The sequence below is a fragment of the Tursiops truncatus genome, chromosome 1, assembly GCF_011762595.2.
Source record: "Tursiops truncatus isolate mTurTru1 chromosome 1, mTurTru1.mat.Y, whole genome shotgun sequence".
Taxonomy (NCBI): Eukaryota; Metazoa; Chordata; class Mammalia; order Artiodactyla; family Delphinidae; genus Tursiops; species Tursiops truncatus.
The window spans coordinates 175555558-175569630 of record NC_047034.1 but is presented as its reverse complement, the minus strand read 5'-3'; the positions used below and the strand labels follow the sequence as shown (position 1 = coordinate 175569630).

Below are 14073 nucleotides of genomic sequence, written 5' to 3'. Positions count from 1 at the left end.
ACAGTAAAATGGGGATAATAATTGTACTACTGCCCGGGTGTGTTGAGAGACTAAAATGAGTTAATGCAGGAAAAGTGCCTGGGCCAAGACAGTGATCGATAAATGCCAGTAATTGTCGTCGCTCCTTGGGACATCCAGTGTTCCCTCTCCTCATTTCTTCCTGCCCTCTCTCCCTTCCTTCTCCTCTTCTGTCCGTTTTTTTCTCCAGCAACAGTCCTGTACTCATTCATTCATTCCCCAGGCATTTGCCGAGCCCCAGTGAAGAGCACATCCTCACCGGGGCTGGGGAGACAAAAATGAACCAAAAGGGACTTCCCTGGTGGCGCAGTGGTTAAGAGTCCGCCTGCCAATGCAGGGGACACGGGTTCGAGCCCTGGTCTGGGAAGATCTCACATGCCGTGGAACAACTAAGCCCGTGCGCCACAACTACTGAGCCTGCGCTCTACAGCCCGTGCTCTGCAACAAGAGAAGCCACTGCAGTGAGAAGCCCGCGCACCACAACGAAGAGCAGCTCCTGCTCGCTGCAACTAGAGAAAGCCCGCGCACAGCAACGAAGACCCAACACAGCCAAAAATAAATAAAATTAAATCTTTAAAAAAAAAAAAAGAACCAATAGGCCTTGCCTCTGAGAAGCTGGTAGAGGAGTTTGCTGGTCTCTCCCCTCCCCCCTTTCCCACTATAAGGCTCTGCCCCCCACACACACACCCCAACAGCTGCATCTCACCCATCACACTTTCCCTCCATTTTTTCTCAGATGCTTCACAATCCTCCCCCGACCCCCGCCAAGGAGACTTTCTACCTCCTGTGAAGAAAACACATCTGGGGTGGGGGAAGCTGGAAACAGTGGCAAGCCTGGGATGGCATGAGGTGAGAAGGGAGGCCTCCTCTTCCTTTCCCAACCACCATCGCCCCCCCCAAAAAAACTAAAACAAAGCAAAAGGCTGGGAGAAAGCACCACACCCAAAAAGTAGCCCCAGCCTCGAAAGCCTCTAGTGCCTTGTTCCCCACACCCAACTCGCTTTGCAGGGACTGAAATCAGATGGTCTTTTCCTCATTTGCTTCATTTTAGCATTTCCTGAGCTTTCCCTAAAATAAAATACAAACTCTTTCCCATGGTCAGCAAGATCTGACCACTGCCTGCCCTTGGACCTCACCTCCCTCTACCCTCCCCTCGGTCACATTGTCCCGACACACTAGCTTCTTGCTGTCCTGGAAATCACCAAGCCTGTCCCTACCTCAGGGCCTTTGCACTTGTCCCCTCTGCCCAGAATGCCCTTCTTTCGGCTGCTTCCTTGCATCATTCAGGCCTCTGCTCGCATGTCACCTCCTCAGGGAGGCTTTCTCCCTAAAGTAGCTTCCCAGCCTTTCTCTCTCACTTTACCCTGTTTGAGCGTCTACAAAGATTTTGCTTATTCATTTGTTTCCGTATTTCCTGTCCAGCTGCCCCTGCTACAATGGGAGCTCCTTGGAGACAGGGACTTTGTTCTGTGTCCCCTCGTGTCCTCCACACCTCAGCCTGGCACCTAGTAAGCCCTTGCTCTCTGGGGTGAATCAAGATAAGCCTCTGCGGTCCCTGCCCTTGAGGGACGTAAGCTGTAGGAGAATGAGTAGGAAGTGTCTAGGACAAAGTTTGGGGGAGGGAGGAGGAGCTGGTACGACCTGGGAGTCGCCAGGAGTTGCCAAGTTGAAATGGTGGCTTTGCCGAGTTTTCCACTCCCTGGCTTTTGGCCAGGGGTTGACAGTGGGGAAGTAGATGGCTCTGGTGACTTGTGCCTCAACAGAGGAGGCTGCACAGGCAGGAGGGGAGGTGGGGTCAACTAAGGACCCTATGGAGGCCATCCTTCTAGCCCCCTACCTGCGGGTGGGCTGCATGTGATGAAGAGCCTCTCCCATTTCTAAGACTCCAGGAAGTCCCTCCCCACTAGACTGTGAGCTTTAGGGTCTGTGCCTTTGTCGCGGGAGCCGAGGAGCCAAGCACAGTGCCTGGCACCCAGGAGCCTCTCAATGATTGATTTTGAACAAATAAATTTAAGTCTGTCTCAGTCTGTGTGACTGGGACAGCCTTGAAAGTAATCACAGCTCGGCTTCCTGGTCACAGTTTTTTGGTTTCTGGTCCTCTACAGTGATGGAAAGCAACACCTAATCGTACGTCAATAGCTGTTATTTACCAAGTGGTTATTATGTGCCAGGCAGCACGCTAAACACTTGTACGTATTATCTGATTAGATCGTCACAACAACGGTACCAGGTGGTTACTGTTATGAATATACCCATTCTACGGATGAGGAAACCAAGGCACAGAGAATAAGTTTCCCCAGGCTGAACTAGACTGACTCCAGAGCTGATGCTTTTTACCCCCAGGACCAGTTGCAGGGATGGGGAGGTGACCAAAGCCTCACTTCCCGGCTTACCCGAGTGCAACAAGCATTTTTACCTTTACTCTGAGATGAAATTTGAATGTGAGTGCGTTGGGAGAGGAGGAGGAAGGAAGTAGAACAGATCTGCTTTTTAACCATAAATCTTATTTCAATCTAATAAAAGACAAAAGGAATCAAAGAAATCACAGAACCAAGCACCAGGCTTTATACACATGAAGCACTCAATCAGTGCTGGCAAACAATCACTGTTTTTAAATTTAAAAATTACAGACTATGTACTTGTTTCCCTTTTTCCGAAGCTGCTCCTGGGTTTGAGGTCCTCCTTGGGTGAGGTCTGTGTTTTTCGGGTTCACTGGGCCTCTCATGGTTCTGGCATCACAGTGACTATTAGTGACTGAATAATTAAACAAATGCCCAAGATAAGTGATTATGGTGATTACTGGGCAAGTTGTAATTAAAAATAAAAAAAGCTGAGTGCATTTTTTTTTTTAAATGTCTCCCTTGGGAGTCCTGGGAAGGGAGTATGGGAGAGGGGCTTTTTCCCAAATCCCATCCAAGTTGACAGATTTGACAAGCCCTTCCACCCCCAAATTCCCTCATTCTTTTTGCAAAGTACATGATTATTTGTTTCTGACAATATATATAATACGTGTTTATTGTAAAAAATTCAGAAAATACAGATAAACAGGAGGAAAATATTTTAATCGTCTGTAATCCCACCACCCATGGATAATCACTGTTGATATTTTGTTGTATTTCCTGCCAGTCTAGGGTCTTTGTTTGTTTTTTGCTTTGTTTTATAAAGTCAGCACATTGAACATTCTGGGGTTTTTTTAAACCGGCTGGCTATGTGTACGTAGCATGGTTTTCTCACGTCATTAAACACTCTTCTACAACGTGATGTTTTGTGGACCCATGGTAGAGCTTGACCACCATTTACTTAACCAGTCCCACACTATTGGAAATTTTGAACATCGAACTCATTTCCAATTCATTTCATTATGATAAAGAGCGCTAATGAATATCCTTGTCCCTAAATAATCACGCACATTCCTTAAAGTGGAATTGTGAGTCAAAGAGCGAGCGTGCATTTCAGAGCTTTGACTCCCGTTGCCAGAGTGCCCCCTCCCCAGAAGGTGTATGAACTTGCCCTCTGACCAGCTGTGTGTGAGTCAGCCCCATCTCTCCAGTCTTCGGTATTCTCACTCTTTTTTTTTTAAACCCCTGTTAATTTAATGGGTGAAAGAGTCTGTGATTCCAGTAATGAATCCTTATTAGAACCCTGCTGGCCACAAGCAGGGGCTGTTTCAAGGTTTGAGCGGCCTTGTTCAGACCTACCACCTCGGGCAGAGATGAGAAGGACAGATGCTTAGGAGCCGGGAGCTGGAGTGGAGAGCAGAGCCCTGTTACAGGTTCTCGGGGGGCTTCTAGAACGTCTACTTGAGCACAGGCTTCTAGGGCATCTGCTCAGCTCCTGGGGGCAGAGGGGTGGGGTCTATCTTCGTCTTTCAGCCTCAACCGGGATGAGCTCCTGCCCCCTCCTACCTCTCCACCCACACCTTCCAGAAACCTCTCTGGACAGAGGAGCCTTAGGGATTTCTATGCCATAAACACTACCTGTTTTCCGAGTTCAGGATCCACACTTTGTACCTCCTTTCATTTCCCTGTCTGAGCTCTCAGCCAGCTCCTGTCAAGGGACAGGCTGTTTTGCTCTCTGGTTCAACCTTTTCCTTTTTCGAGTTGGTTCTAATTAATTCACTTTTTTGGTATGTATGTTTACCCTTACCTGGTAACGAGAAAGAATTGCAGGTGACTAATTTTTTCCTTTTAGGGAATGTTCCCTAATCCCAGAGTCTCTGACTTCTCTATCCCTTTCAGCTTTAATATCCTCTGAACATCTCTATTTCTTAAATAGCTTTACATTTCTGGGGGGAAAAAAGGGTAATTCGCATTCAATGCTAACAGTTCAGGAAACACAGAAACATACAAATATAAATATCATGCAGAAAATTTCAAAACACCCACAATCTGAGAGTGCTGTATTTGGGTTTGAGTTGGACTTGAAAAATTAAAAGAATGAATCTAAGTGAGATCCACCAGGCACATCTTTTTGAGCCCACCCCAGAAGTCTGCCTGGGAGATTTAAGGATGTGTTTGGATAGGAGAGTCTTTCATGGCAAGTGGTGAGGTATGCGTCTGATTTTATCTGTATGGGAGTGTGTGTGTGTGTGTGTGTGTGTGTGTGTGTGTGTGTGTGCTCGCGCGCACGCGCGCACACATTTGTGGGACACGTATCCCTTTAAAGGAGGGTCTGGGTCTATGCAGGTATAGCTGCGCTCTATTTGCACACTGGAAGATTATGCCCATGCTGTCAGCAGACACCTGAATACAGAGAAGTACAGCCAGGTGAGGGGCAGGGCTGACGGCTGACATCATCTCTTAAAAAAAAAAGATCCATGGGCGATACCTACCCCCTCCCATGCCTGTCAGGGAGGGGCAGGCCTGGCACCAGAGCCCTGTGGAACAAGGGAAACCAAGTGATGGAGAAGTCAACGGGGCCACCTGTCCTTAGAGCACAAGCCACACTCCCGGAGCCTGGTGGTTCCTGCCACGTACCACGTGGGGCCATATCTCAGCCCCAGCCCCTTCCTCCTTCCTCCCACCTCTCCCAGATCTGAAATCAGCACAGACCTCTGAGGGCAGAAGCAAACTGGACTAGTCATGGCCGTGCTGCTCTGGCCCAGGATGCAATCCCGCCTGAGGTTGGCGTGGCCAGGCCACGAGCAGAAGGAACCCGCCGTGAGACTCCGGAAGTGGCCATGCTGGCTCCCGACTGGCACCTGCGCAGGTGCTGGCCGCCGCCCATGGCACCGTGTCTCACAGAGGGCGGGGCTGGCCGGGGAGGCAGGAAAGAGCTGTTTTGCTGATGAGGGGCCCTCGTGTCACACGGACAGGCGTGCCAGGTAGCTGACTGTGGGTGGGGGAGGGCTGTCCCACTGTGCCAACCTGGCCCGGATGAGAGCGACAGCCCTGCCCAGCTCTCCAGCCTCACCTCTCAACGCTCCCTCAGTCACACCTTTACACACCCTCTGCCCCAGCCACACGGAGCTGCTTAGAGCTCCAAACATACCCTGCTGGGTCTCCCCTCCAGGCCTTCATCCAGGCTGTTCCCAGAAGGCCTTTCTTCCCCTTCTTTACTTGTCCTCCTCCCACTCACCCATTAAGACCAAAGCAAGTATCACCTCCTCCAGGGAGACTTCCCTGAAGTCCTTCTGCCCCAAACTGGGTTAGATGCTTCCATGTGGGTTCCCGCAGCTTCTAATTGGGTCACATGGGTTCAAGTCCCAGCTCTGGTACTTACTAGCTGTATGACCTTGAGCAAGTTCCTGACCCCCCTCAGCCTCAGTGTCTCTGTCTCTAAAATGGCAACAAGATAAGTATCTACCTCACAGTGAAGAATTAATTGAGATCATTTACGCAAAGCACTTAGCCTGGATTCACACATAATAACCGTTGTTATTATTAGTCCCAGCATCTAGCGGGATGCTTAGAAAATGTCAAGCGAACAAGCAGTATCTATGTGTGTGATGTGCGTGTGTGTGTGTGGATGTGTGGTGTGTACCAGGGGGAGACCCAGCCTATACAGGGAGGCAGGTCCTTTGTAGATGTGTGTGTCCACTCCGAAGGGTAATGCGCTGGTTATTTATGGTCATGGCTTAAAAAAAAAAAAGAAAAGACAAACCAATGTTCAGTAACGATAAAGTTATTACCTTTTTATTATTTTTTCAATAGGATTCAGAGGGAGTGTAAGGCTTGGCCATGGCCAGAATAACCAGCCAGGCTTGGAGAATATCCTGATGCTTTGAGCTACCCCCATGTCAACTGCCCCACCAGGGAAAAGGCCGGAGAGGGCTGAGCAGTGCTCCTAAATGTGGAAGGCTTAGGGACAGAGGGAGAGGGGCTGCTCAGACTACAAAACAGGATCTCCAGCGGTAGAGCTCTTCCAAGCTCTGGCTGACTTGTCCACAGAGCCCAGAACATTTAACAGAGAACATTTCAGAGTGGGGCCCAGAGACAGAAAGTCACTTACTCACCCATGACCATGCAGCAAATTAGTGGCAGAGTGGGAGCAGAGCCTGGGTCCCCCGACCCCAGGCCAATGCTCTTTACCACCACGTGACTCACTTGAAAGTGGGGGTCTGCCTGGCCCTTGAGCTTTGTCTCAAAATTCTACCTGAAAGGGCTCTGACTTGTTAGAAGGTGATTTTTTTCCTGGGTCCTTCAGGGGATTGTTGGAGACATAATTTCAAGGCATCAGGACCCCGGATATTAACTAGACTACACTATGATAAGCATTGTCTATCTAGTGAGAGCTAATGGCCAGTGAGGGGACCAATCAGCTTTAGCCTCTTATTTGTTCATCTATCCATCCATGCATCCATCCAATCATCTATCCCTCCGAATTTCTGTCCATCCATCCAACACCATCCACCCATCCAGTCATCCATCCATCCACTCATCCATCCATATACCCAACAAACATCTGAATGAGTGCCCCATGTGCCAGGCACCTTGCTAGAACCTGACGGTCTGGAGATGCTGAGATGCGTGCAACAAAATATTGGGAACAGCCCATGAAGAAAATTTTTGTGACGTAGGAGACTTCTCAAAGACACCTAGAGATAAGTGCAGGTAGATGAGGGTGACCTGACAGGGAGTCAAGCTCCTGGAGTTCCAGGTCCAGCTCTGTCACTAGCTTACTGGAAGGCCTTGGGTATGTCCCTTCTATTCTCTCTTTGCTATGGTTTCTTCCTCTATTAATTGAGAGGGTCGGACTAGCTCCGAGGGCAGGTGGACACTGTACAGAGAAGATTCCCTGGATGGGTAGCCTTTTGAATGGAAGGTTGTAAAGTTCCAGGGGGGCAGGGGACAGGAGTTCCCGTGGTTTACAGCAAGAGAATGAGGCCCAGAAGATTCAGGAAGAATAAGGACAAAGAGATGCAGGATGGGGAGTCTGTCCCAGCTCCACTCCACTGTGCGGATCTTCAAACCATTGATCTGTTTTTGTTTTTTTTTTTAAATTTTTTTGACTGTGTTGGGTCTTCGTTGCTGCGCATGGGCTTTCTTTAGTTGCAGTGAGCCGGGGGCTACTCTTCGATGCAGTGCACAGGCTTCTCATTGCGGTGGCTTCTCTTGCTGCGGAGCACAGGCTCTAGGTGCGCAGGCTTCAGTAGTTTTGGTACGCGGGCTCAGGAGTTGTGACTCACGGGCTCTAGAGTGCAGGCTCAGAAGTTGTGGCACACGGGCTTAGTTGCTCTGCGGCATGTGGGATCTTCCCAGACCAGGGCTCAAACCCGTGTCCCCTGCATTGGCAGGCGGATTCTTAACCACTGCGCCACCAGGGAAGCCCCTGATCTGCTTTGCTTAACCTGCTGTGGGTCCCCTAGACCTGGGTCTCTGATTCCAGGTAACTGACAAGGCCCCTGTCCCTTTGTCATCCCTTCCCCACCTCTGAGCTCTTGTCTGCTGGAGCTGTGATCACCCACACGTAGCACTCTGCCCTCTAGGATTTATTTTAAGGTCTTAGCTTGTTTATTTATTTTATTTAGAGATTTCTCGGTGCTTTGTGGGGAAGAAAATTTGAATGGGGTGATTATGGAATACTATTTCACCTCGCTGTTCATTCACAACAAACAAAGAGAAATGATTGGTGATTAAAAATGCATTCTCTCTGCTTGTTTTCTTTTGTTTTACCATTATGGAAATATTATAAATACTGAATACTAATCTGGACCTGCGGGGACCTCACAGACCTTCCAGAAACCAAGGTTCCTGTTTTTCCCTCTGGCAACCTCACGCTGTCTTCTCAGGCCCCAAACTATGGCTCAAACCCTCCCAAGAGGGTCCTAGGCCAGCAGGCCCCATCACTCAGTCCTTGCTGGATGGAGGCAGAAGTCTGCCCACTTCCTCGTCCTGGTTCCCTGCTTCAGCAGATGGAGTCGAGGAGAGCAGAGTCATGAACGTGGAGAGCGCTTGATTAGCCCAAAAGTCACAATCACAGAGCTTCACTCCCGGACTGAGGCTGCCTGCGACTCCCTGCTCTACCACTTCCTGGCTGTGTGACCTTGGGCACGTTGCTTTATTTCTCTGAGCATCCGTTTCTTCCTCTGTAAGATGGGGATGAAAATGGTACCACCTCATAGGGTTACCTTGAGGATCAAATGGGATCATAACACCTTATCACAGGGCCCAGCAAACAGAAGTGCTCCATAAATGTTGACTCCTGTATCGACGAATACTCCCTCTCCCTCTTCCAGGTCTCAATTTCTCCCTCTGGAAGGTGAGAGAGCTACGCTAGCCGCCCTCTAAGTTCCCCCCAGCTCCGGTGGGCGAGGCTTCTGCCTGCAGGACGGGGTGCGGTGGGAACAATCCTCACCCACCTTGACTGTGTCGGAGACCTTGGCTCCTTTCCGGGAACGCAGCCTGTGCCTGCTCGGGGCCTCCTAATCAGAGCCTGCTTTCCATGGGCTCTTTTTGAGCCATAAACCCTGCACTTCCCCATTTATTTCAATCACAAACAAATAAGTAGGAGCCAAAGGGCCCGATCCAATTCCAAAGTGTTACACCAAGTCCAGATACACAGCAAGTTCCGTGGCGTCTGCGTTCCTTTTATCTTTCACTTTATTTAACCAAATTAACTGCTCTCCGTGTCCCCTGAGTGTGAGTGTCTCTCTGTCACATAAAATACAATCACGCTTGCGTGCTACATGTTTCCGATACTTTATCATTAACATCAATTCCAGCCAAATTAGGAGTTTCTCCCAACATAATTGCCCTTCCCATTATCCAGCACTTTATTTTTTCAAATCACTTTCCGACCATTAATTAGTTAACCCTTAGGACGCCCCAGAGTCCGCGTTCAATGTCACCCTCCCTGTCTCCCAGCTGGGAAGGGGGAGGTGGCGAGGGGTCAGGTGCTTTGTTGGAAGTCACCCTGGATGTGGGGCTGGGGGCTATGCTAGGACCTTGGTAACCCTCCCTCCAGCCTCAGACCCTCTGTCTGGGCCGGGTCCAGGCCCGGGCTGGCGGGGAGGCAGGGGTGGTCCCCAACACTTTTAAATCCCCTCTCTCCTGATCCTCTCGTTGGCTCACCAAAGGAAGAAGGAAGCGGAAGAAAAGATTGGCTGGGTGATAGCACCTTCTTTGCTGTGGGGAACCAGGGCAAAGGGAAGCAAACAAAACACCCATCAGACAAAGGGACAGGTGCCATGCCTATGGCCCAAACCATTTACTTGTTCCTGCCACCAACAAGCACCCACTGAGTGCCAGGTAGGCGCCAAAGTAACAGATTTACCACCAGGATGTCTAGTAAGTGAGGTGCTTTTGGTGTATGGTTATGACTGCTGCCAAGCAAAGGAAGGGAAGACTTGGGGCTGGATCTCTTGGGCACCCATTCCGGCTACCAACTGGGACCCAGCTCCCTCCATAACTCTGCCCATACTCTGTCCTTTCCTGGCTAGGTGCGGCCACAGTCTCGGTCGGTCCCAAGCTAGGTGGGCAACTTAAAACTTCGGGGTAGACATCCTAGATGGGTTCAGGGAGAGCCATCTGGGGAAAACAGAATGATTTACTTCTTGGACAGGGTTCTGGCTCGTCAAGAGGAACTCTGCAGCTGTTAGGGATACACTGTCGAACCACCAATATTTTTCATTTATGGCCGCTCCACAGTCCTAACTTCTTTAATGATTTTTGTTTTCTTAAAATACATGAGCTGGCTCCCACAGGGACATTGCCAGGAACCTTCAGAGTGGTTTTCCAAGCTGTCATTAACCTGGAGCACAGTGAGTTTCCCAAGCTCTTCTGTTTCAGCCTCTCTCCTTCCTTCCAGTTGCCTCAAGGATGGGGCCACCCGTGCTAAGGCAGCCTTGCAGATAGAACGCCAGCTACCAGGCTGGAAACTCTCCCCTGCCCTCTCCCTACTTGTCCCATGCCACCACCCTGTATGATGTCAGACTGCAGGGAGCTTTTGCAACCCAAGGAATAGGCTCACCCGAGGAAGTAGAGCTCACACTGGCCATTTCTCCTCTGCGGTCACACACCCTGGGGTCTGAATCCCAACTCTGCCACTTACTAGAAAGTTTGACCTTGGACAAGGGGACCTCTCTGAGCCTCAGCTTTTCAGTTATTGAGTGTTGTTGCGAGGATCAAGTGCGATAACATAGTTGAAGGTCTCAGCACAGTTCCCAGCTCCTGGTGGGCGCTCGTTGGACGTGAGCTATCATTTGGGTCCAGGAGCAGACTGTAGACTTTAGTATGACTTTCATTCTTCTAACCTCCTGCTTTTTATTGTCTCCACCTCATTTCTTTCAGGCTCTGGGTCTCAATATGTAAGCAAGGCCAGGTGATTAGACAACACCCTAGTTCTCAAGCTCTTCATTTCGCAGAGGAGAATAGGCTTAGAAAGGCGGTGAGACCTAGTTTGCCCCCAAGCCCCCCATCTGCTGTCCCAGTTGTGTTATCTTCCACACGGCCCTCAAGTCTGGCTCCATTGCCAGTTGCCATAAGAACCGTGAAGGCAGGACAATGTCTGGTCCCTCCAGGGCTGCATCCCTAGTTCCCATCCGAGTCCCTGGCATGTAGCTGCCGCTCTACAGAGACCAGTGAATACTCAAATTGTCCTTAGAACTGCTCTCTTCCTTCTGGGCTGGGATTTTTTTTCCCATCTCTTTTATACTTCCGGGGCTCTGTGCAATAATAGGTAATAGCTCAAGACAGACAAAAGCCATGGGGGACTCTTTCCTCACTGCCCCTGCCTTTATAGCTTCACTAAAAAGGAAGATCCTATCCATTCTCCCCTAACCAGCTATTTTTCTGTAAACATGCATGCATTTGTTCATTTGTTGACTCAACAAATGTTTGCTGACTGTCAAGTGCAGCTGACTTGGGTTTGAATCTTGGCTTTACCACTTACTAGCTGGGAGGTCTTAGGCAAGTGACTTAACCAAGCTGATCCTCAGATCCCTCATCTGTAAGAAGGGGTAAGAGTGCCCAGCTTGTGGGTCTATTGTGAGGAGTTGATGAGACTTAAGGAATGCCCACGCTTAGCACAGAGCCTGGCACATCGTAGGCTCTGCATAAATGGCACGTATTTTTATTACAGGCAAAGCTCGGTATGAGGACCATAGATGGTAAGGCTGAATTTGAGGCTCTGCCTGTAAAGGTTTCTGCCATGGAAAAAGGTTTCTGTAGAACCATTAGCCAATTCTGGTACCTAAATAACACAATCCCTGAAGTTTTATGACATGATGCCAATTCACAGAGCGCTCAGCTGGAGATGCTGTCTCCTGCAGGACGCTATTCTCATTTCACGTGAGAAGATCAAAACTCAGAGAGGTTGTGTGGCTTTCTTCAGGTCACAGAGCAGAGCACATTTTAGACTGTGGCCAGTCTAAAAACCTCAGACTCAATTTCTAGCACTTTCCTCTACCATTCCTCTACTCTGCCTTACCCCCCACCCCTTCCTCCCCATCCCTTGAAGATAAATTTTACTTACACAAGTGTGCCCTGGGGCCTCCTCCGGCACCCTTGAATGGTCAACTGGCACTCTGCGGGGCTGAGATGCCCCATGCAGGCCCATCATTAGAGGGGCCTCACGCCGGAGACCCCGCCAGTGCCCCTTCTGTGACAGCAACAGTGGAAATCGCCCATTTCTGGGGCCCAGCTTTTCCAGGTGATGCTGAGGGAGTGTGAACAGGCCAAAAGTGTTAGAAAAAGAATAAGATTTGGTCTTACCTGCCCTGTGGCTCCCCCTTCAAGGACCCATTCAGAGCCTCACCTGGTGTCCCTGAGTCCTAGCACTGAATGGGGGAGCCCTCCATTCAGGTACGACCTGGGCAGCCAAGGGGTGGAGCCACATTTCCAGGGGGGTCCTGTGAGCGATGCTGGGCCATGAGCCAAGGAGGGGGCGCCATCCTGTGTGCTCTGCAGTCCCCAGTCCCGTTCTGCTGGGGCAGCTGCTGCCCCTCCCACTAATAGCCACAGGTGGGTGGGGCTCAGCCTTTGACCTTCAGCGTCTCATTTAAGCCTCATAGACAGGGTCTGTCATCATCCCCATGTCATAGGTGGTCAGAGAGGTGGAAAGACAGCTCTGTGTCCCCCAGCACCTGGGCCTGTGCCCGACAGGTACATAGTAGACACTTGATAAATGTCTGTGGGATAAACAAAAGCATGACCAAGAGAGTGAATAAATGAAAGAAAATAGCTCCTATTAATGGGGTGGGGGGGCCTACCACCTGCCAGCCGCGTTCTTCAGAATTTCAGTTAGCTTGTTTACTGTCTGCAGCAATCCGATGGGTAGTCACCACCTTCATCACCTTTATATACGCAAACCAAGACTCAAGGGGATTAAGTCACTCCCTCAGGGGCACATACGTAGCAGGTGGGGGGGCTGGGAGGTGAACCCAAGCAGCGTGGCTGCAGGGTCTGTGTTTGTCACCCCTCTATGCCACAGTGGATGAGGTGAGGGGTGGATGGAGGTATGGGGGTCCAGGAGCTCTGCCCCCGTGGGTGTCTCTTCCCTCTGCATCATGAGTGCTCCCAGCCAGCATCCAAGCCAGGGGAAGCGTTTCCTCTAAGTCCCGGCCGCTCTCCCTGACACATTCCCACCGTTACCTACACGGGGAATTAAGACTCAAATCCTCGTTTGACACGATGCAGGAGGATGCTAAGTACTTAAGCGCTAATTAATTAGTGAGCTGTACCCGCTGCCACCAGCCGCTGGAGGAAACCTCAAACAGACCCCCAGAGCCCCGGCGCCCTCCCTGCCACGGAGACCAAGGCATCAGCCAGGCACAGGGGGGCAGAGAGGAGGGGGCTGCCCAGGAAGTCCCAGGCCCAGCCTCTGGTGAGAACGAAGTCCAGTCCAGCGCTGACCCCTGCCTTCCAGTCCTCAGAAACCTGCGGGGGCTGGAGTTCTGGGACCCTGACTCAGCCGGAACTCTGGAAGAGACTGTCCCATGGTGAGCAAGCCTGGGTTTGTCGGATGCAGCAACAGACTCTCAAGACAAGGCCAAGTTTCAGGGGCGGCACTGACCTCCCGCACTGGGGGCAGTTTCTGGGGCCCCTGAGACAAGAATGGGGCATCTTCTTCCCCCCAAGCCAGCTGTAATGTGTCTTCCCGGGCTAGGCCAAGGGGCAAACGGGCCTTCCGATACTGATGGGCAGAGGCAGGCTACAGCTGGCTTCACTGAGGGAACACCAGCTTGAGGTTGGGCTCTCCCCACCTCTCTTGACCCTGGTCTTACCATCTGTGGCTGGCCAAGGTCCATCTACCTCATGGGGCAGAGGGTAACTGAAAGCTAGGGCTTTGGAATCAGGCTGGGTTTGACTCCCTATTCTGCCACTTCACAGCTGCGTGACCTCCTGCAACTCAGTTTTCTCAGCTGTACAATGGGACTCACAGTTTTCCACAGGTCTGTTTGTGGACATACGTGAGGTGATACACGTCAAGCACCTTGTGTGGGGTGTCGGGCACATAGTAATCACTCAGTAAATGGTGGGAGTAGTCCAAGCAGATATTGTTAGCATCATCATCGTTTAAGGAATCTGCCCACTTGACTCTCAACTCGTTGACCCTGTAGTGTGACCGATCATCCTGGTTCACTCGAGACTGTCTCAGTTTTAGCACTCAAAGTCC

The 14073-nt window shown here is 50.6% G+C and overlaps 1 protein-coding gene and 1 long non-coding RNA gene across 2 annotated transcripts in view; both read right to left on the bottom strand.

Annotated features, from left to right (window-relative positions):
* CASZ1 (castor zinc finger 1) overlaps positions 1–5190 on the bottom strand; it is a 156884-nt gene extending 151694 nt beyond the window's left edge. The window contains exon 1 of the mRNA XM_033843382.2: positions 5070–5190. The gene's annotated coding sequence lies outside the window, so the exon portion shown is untranslated. The remainder of the gene's footprint in view (positions 1–5069) is intronic.
* Positions 5191–8184: 2994 nt separating this feature from the next.
* On the bottom strand, positions 8185–12271 carry LOC141276478 (uncharacterized). Its single transcript, XR_012326084.1, has 3 exons — positions 12214–12271; positions 11932–12114; positions 8185–8545 (listed from the first exon to the last, which is right to left on the bottom strand). It is a non-coding gene; the product is annotated as an uncharacterized lncRNA (long non-coding RNA).
* Positions 12272–14073: the final 1802 nt, after the last annotated feature.